Here is a 6,113-nt window from a genome sequence, read left to right as displayed (position 1 = left end):
CATCAGATCAGCCGCATCAGATCAGCCGCTGTTGCTCTATTTGCCAGATTCACGCCGCCGCTCTGCCTCAGATCCACGACTGTACATTTCCATTCGGCAGCGTGTGCCTGGCTAACCGCGGCGCAGCCCTGGGGAAGCTGACGGAGAGGCGGAGAGTACTTAGGATGTAAAACGCACAAAGCTGCAATGTAAACACTTGTCTTCCTTCATATTCGATTTCCCATCATCTTCCCCGCTCCTTCTCTACGAAGAGAAACACGTCTCACACTCCGGCGTTTCAATTTGCGACGCCGCCCGTTTCCAGAGTACATGTTCATTTATCGCCGTTATTTTGGATAAATTGATAACATGACACAGCTTGTTTGCTGCCTTGTCGCGCCGGCAGTCTGATTATGAGGTCAAGTGCATTAACAGAAGACAAATGCAGGAGACGGGAGAGTCGCCATCCGTTCATTTTACAAGTCTGTTTCTCCCTTCTGCTGAAATTAAGAATATTGCTCTGTCGGGGGGGGGGGGGGGGGGGGGGGGGGGGCAATCTCAGAACAAATTCACCCTTGAGGAGGAGAGCGAGGGTGTTGATGGAGACAGAAGAGGACTGGTGAGGGGATGAGAAGAGTTTTATCACATTGGAAGATGATGATTATATTTTTGGGGGAAGTTCAGATTTAAACTCGAAAAACAAATTTGCTTCAAGACCTAAAGAAGGAGAACGGGTTGAAGACGTGAATCCATGACACTGAAGATCTTTTAATTCACGTTTAATTCAAGAAGGCTCTGATTATTTTATTTGCACAATTTGCAATGATCCACTTTCCACACACAGCTAATGAAAAGAGAGGAGCTGCTCTATCTGGAGCTCTTAAAGGCCTCTGAACGATGCCTAGACCGAACCTCAGGGTGCAAACATATCTCCTGTCCTCAGGGGACGACTTTACCCTCAAGGAAATAAAAAAAAAAAAAAAAATCCCCCATTATGTGTTATCGCAAAGTCAGACAGCAAAAAAATCTTCAAAACCAATGTCTGTGATGGGCTAAAGAAAGAGCTGACAAGAGAGCGCCCGCCGCCGCCCCCTCTACTCCCCCCCCCCCCCCGATCCAGGCACTTTGAAAACTTAGCGGATCCACCTCTTAACAATCCTACGGGGATGAATCAACCTCGCGCTCCTATCTGCGCCGCTACAAGCAGCACACCTAGAATTACAATGGAGGCACATCAAGGAACGGGCAAGCCTGACTGACAAGCACCCCCCCCCCCCCCCCCCCCATAGAGGCACCGGGGCCGCCTTCATTTGCATGGCGGAGCTTGGACTGGCGGAGGGAGTTAATCAGGGCTTTCCATGGTGCCATAGCAGGGGCTCCCATTTGTACCCCCCCCCGTCCCCCCTCCAAGCGAAGCACCCTTCCCCGAGAGGGCCACTGGTGAAATCCTCTTAGTGGTGGCGAGCTGGAAGAGGAGGCTGTGCCCAGCTTCACCTCGTGGGACGGGGGGGGGGGCACGGGGCCGGGCGCTCTCCATCGGGACTGACCTCCCTTCCACTGCCGGGCACCTCCCATTAAAACAGCTTTAATTACACAGAGATGACTCTCTCCAGCCCCCCCCCTCCACTCGCTTCCTCCTCTGAGCCCCCTCCTTCCTTCCCTCGCCGCCGCCGCCCCCCCCCCCCCCCCGCCTATCTCTCCCCTCTCCACGGGGGAGCACTCCTCGTCTCCTCTCCATTAAGATTGAGGGAGTGAGGGGAGACGGAACATGCAGCAGGGAGCAAACACCATTTTCAGCTTCAAATGTCTTTTCACACATTTTTTATTTATTTATTTATTATTTTCTATTTTTTTTTTACCCCTTCCCTCCCGAACATGATAAATGTTGGAACCGTGAAGCAAATTAAAAATGATTCATGTGTCGGAGCACGCTCTCTCTCATATATATGTGAAGTCTGGACAACCCACGAAAAAAAACACACAACGGAACCACAATCACAATGGGAGCGACACTTAAAATATGATGCTTGTCTTTTAGAGGGGTTATGGTCTAGATCAGCGTCTCCTGTCTGTCCTCCAGAACAAGACGTCTTCAACTAGGACAACATCATGTCCCTCGTTGTCCCCTCTCACGACAAACCTCTATTACACCCTGGTGACACCCCCCCCCCCCCCCCCCCACACCCAACCAACTGTTATCAGGTGATTCCTGCGAGGGGACGCTTGATTTATGTCTCCTCAGGATAATAAAGTACAGTATCACTAACATGTGTAAAATGTTCCCCCGAGCGCCACCTCTGTCTGTTTGATTAATGCCGATTTAATTAAGCCCTGCGCTAATTAAGCAGTAAATAATGACAAGGTGTGCATTTATGCAAAGATAACAGCGAGTCGTGGGTGTGGCCATGCCCGGGAGGGAGGAAGTCGCCCAATCAGATCATGTCTTTGGACAAACAATGGTGTGAGATTGAAAAGCATCCGGCCGACATGTCTGACCATTGTTGGGATTTAACCACGTGTGATAATCATCAAGCGTTTGCCCTGAATGTATTTGGGATGATAATTAATAGAGTGATAATCAGCCGCTGATCAGGAACACACAAAGAGGGACATTTGTGTGTTATTGTGTGTTTTTGTCGCTGCTCGGAAACACACAAATTATCAGCAAGTTTTCAAACTATTTTGGCTGCGATCCCGTGTCACCACCTGAATGATGAAACCGTCGATATTTCACCGGGTTGGACGTCGTCCTGGACGCGGGGGACATCCGAGAGACTCATTAATCAACCCCCCCCCCCCCCCCCCCGACTGTCCCAAACTCCACAACCTCACCCCCGCTGCAAAAAATACCAATTTCCTCTCGGTTAGCGTCAGCAGCAACAACCGCACGCCACTTCCCTGATCGTCCGGTCACACGCCTATTTGCTGCAAATACGCTTTGCTGCACCCCCCCCCCCCCCCTCCCCGTGTCAGATGTCTCCACGTCCGGACTCCTGATATGTGTATAAGAAGAGCGTTATTTACACTGATTAATGGTTCCCGGCTCTGGCAGGGGTGTAAGCTGCTCGCGTCCAGACAGCGGTGACAAATAAATCCATCAATCATAAAAGGGGATTTTCTAATCCCCGAGCCATCACACAGAGTTGCAACCTAAACACTTTGTCACGGAGCGAGCGGCCCCGCTGGCTGTGAACACACCCTGAGTGTGTAGTTAACACAGCACTTTGAGGGACAGAGCAGGTTGACACACACACACACACACACAGATACACACAGAGTTGTGTCGTGAGCAAAAGAGCTTTTCAGCATCTTGTGTTGTTGATCAACTTTAAGGCTCCTCATCATATCTCAGAGTTTTCAGGATCTAGTTTGAACGACTGAGATTCTCCGGTGGAGGTTTATCTCACGGTTCCAGAGTCCAGGGTAAAAAAGCAGTTTAGAACTTTAGTAGTTGGACGACAACATCTGCCAACATCTGCCCTGACGACAAATGAGACTAATGAGTGTATACAAGGGAAAAAATGTCATTAATTCTCCAGATACAAGCTGCCGAGACAAGACGGATGTGTCCTGCAGCACATTCCGTCTCCGTCTCACCCTAAAGAGACGAGCGTGGTGCTAAGTGGAGACATCAGTCGGCGTGGTGAGTCCTCCCGGGTCCTCTCAACCATCTGGGACTGAGAACAAGGACTGGGACGGCAGTGGGACGCAGCAGAGGGGACGGGGACGGGTATCAAACCGCCGTACTTTCCCATAATCTGCTCACAGGTCTCCGCCGTCTCACCAACACAGCCCGAATTCAATAAACTACAACCGCCATTTAATTAAACGTTTGGCAGCCGGAATTCAATTAGGCAATAATAGCTCGTTTCCAGAGATGGCTCATATGTGAGACACAGATAGGAAAAGTCGGGGGGGGGGTGATATCCGGTGTCAATTCCAATTATTTAGAGCTCTTCCTTTAAAGCTGCTCTGGCAGATTATGCAACAGCTATTTTTTTAAAACAGTGCGAGTCCCTCAGGTGGCTCCAGCAAATATTATTATTACTTTTTTTCCTCCTTCCAAGAATGCAAATGAATAGTTGTCATCTCTTTGTGGCGGATGCAGGGACGGCCTCATCCGGTCCCACGTGGAAGAGCAGGTAAGTAATGCTGAGAGAAACCTAATAAGATCTTGCAGGAGAGTGTGGGGGGGGGGGGGATGATGATTATCTTTAATCACTAACCTGCCTCTAGTGGCGCCAGCACCTTCGTTCCTTATAAAAATATCTATCACACAGAATACCGGGGAGGTGGGAGCAGAATGCCAATGGCCTCATTACTTGTCATAGCACATTGTAACTGGAAATTGCTTCTTTCAGGTTTTGTTTGCTCAGGCAATTACAATAAACTCCCGGCTTGACACGTTGTTTGCACAGATGTAGGACATTAATAAACATGAGCTCTAATCTGAATTATTGAACTGCTCGCCATAATTCTGACAATTGGAGCCCCCCCCCGCCATCCCCACCCTAGACGGATGGAAGGGACAAGGAGGAGAGGGGACGACTGGGATCCCCGGGATATCGCCCCCCCCTCTGGCCGGCCCTGTCACCTGAGAAGTCCTCTAATTGAATTTGGGAGCGCAGAGAGCGGCTCCACTGGTTTTCCAAAACTTGGTTCAGGCTCCACCTTCCAGGACACACTGGGCTTACGTCTGAAAAGTGATGATACAGGAGAGGAGTGAGAGGAGGAGGAGGAGCAGCGAGGAGGAGGAGGAGGGGAGAAATCTCTGCATCTGAGATCTGATGTCTTTTTAAAGGAGAAATCAAATGTTCATGCATATTAAACGCTGACATATTGGAAATCTAAATAAGTCCTCAGACCCTTTGGTTTATTTCCGGATGCCCTCGCTGCTCGTGTACATATCACATCTGAACACATGTACAGGAAAAGCTCCAGTTTCATTCCTCCAGAAAAGCAGCTTGTCCTTTACTTTCCTTCAAAGTTTCCCCCAGAAGCGCCGGGGAGCCGCTTCCGGGCTGCGTTGTGGTGGGAATATCTACAAGAAGAATGCAGGAATAGCATTTTTTTTTTTGTCTTCCTTTTTCGGAGGAATCTTAAGATGTTCAAAAGGCATAGCCGAGGGAGGGCCCGGCTATTCTGGCGAATCAAAAAGACTGTGTGGACTTTGATCACCTGCATCTCATTCAATGCAAAAAAATGACTGCGGCGGGGTCCTTGGCTTCTCGACACGCGGGCTGGATGGAAGCTTATTATACTGTACACAGAGGCAGACAGTGGAATGAAAGGGCTCTTTTGTCAGGGCTTTGATTACAGTAAGGCTTTGTGACTGTTAAGCAGACTACCGGCAATTACCAGAGCCTGAGCGAGCGCCGGCGAGGAGAGTTTACCAGGGAGAGGGACGTGGACAGACAAAGAGACGGAGAGAGAGAGGAGACGGTGACAGAGTCGACTGATGGAGTCGCGCCCCATCCGAAAACATCCCGACCTCTTGTTGGGACCACAGCTGTAATCAAGCGCTCGTGATGATATGAGGTCATGAGAAGTGTTGAGAAGCGTCACTGAGAGAAGCTGCAGAGAGTTTATTGTGCAGCGGGGGGGGTAACACCAGCGTGGCGCTCGTGTTTGCTGCCGGTAAACTCGGCTGTTTTGTCTCCTTTGATTTCCACACAACCGGCGAAATGAGCCGAGAAGTGTTGAACCCTCCCCCTCCTCCCTGTTTGCAATAAATATTGACAAAGAACGTGAGCCATCGCCCCATCACAGGTTGTTAAAGGCAAAGTTCATTGTGTGTTTGCCTTGTGTGCGCGCGCGGGCATGTTGTGTCTGTTTGCATGAGGCATTAGCATATCGCTGTTTACTCCAGAAGTTACAGTGAAGCGCCCATTTCTCCTTGGGGAGAGCGGCTTGGCAAACACCTCGGAGTAAACAAGACAACCGGGGACAATATGCTAATGGTACACGATTCATTATTCGCCTCCAACAAGCTCCGCCCCTCTGAAGACACCTCAGATCTCCAACGTCTCCATCACCCCCTCGCGTTCAGGACCCCGCAGCTCCACCCCTCCCGCCGCCGCCTGATTAATATCTCATCAAGCGCTCCACTCTTCCTCCGAGCGGCCCATCAGTCA

Source organism: Pleuronectes platessa, chromosome 24 (genome assembly GCF_947347685.1).
Source record: "Pleuronectes platessa chromosome 24, fPlePla1.1, whole genome shotgun sequence".
NCBI classification, from domain to species: Eukaryota; Metazoa; Chordata; class Actinopteri; order Pleuronectiformes; family Pleuronectidae; genus Pleuronectes; species Pleuronectes platessa.
This window is presented reverse-complemented; position numbering follows the sequence as displayed.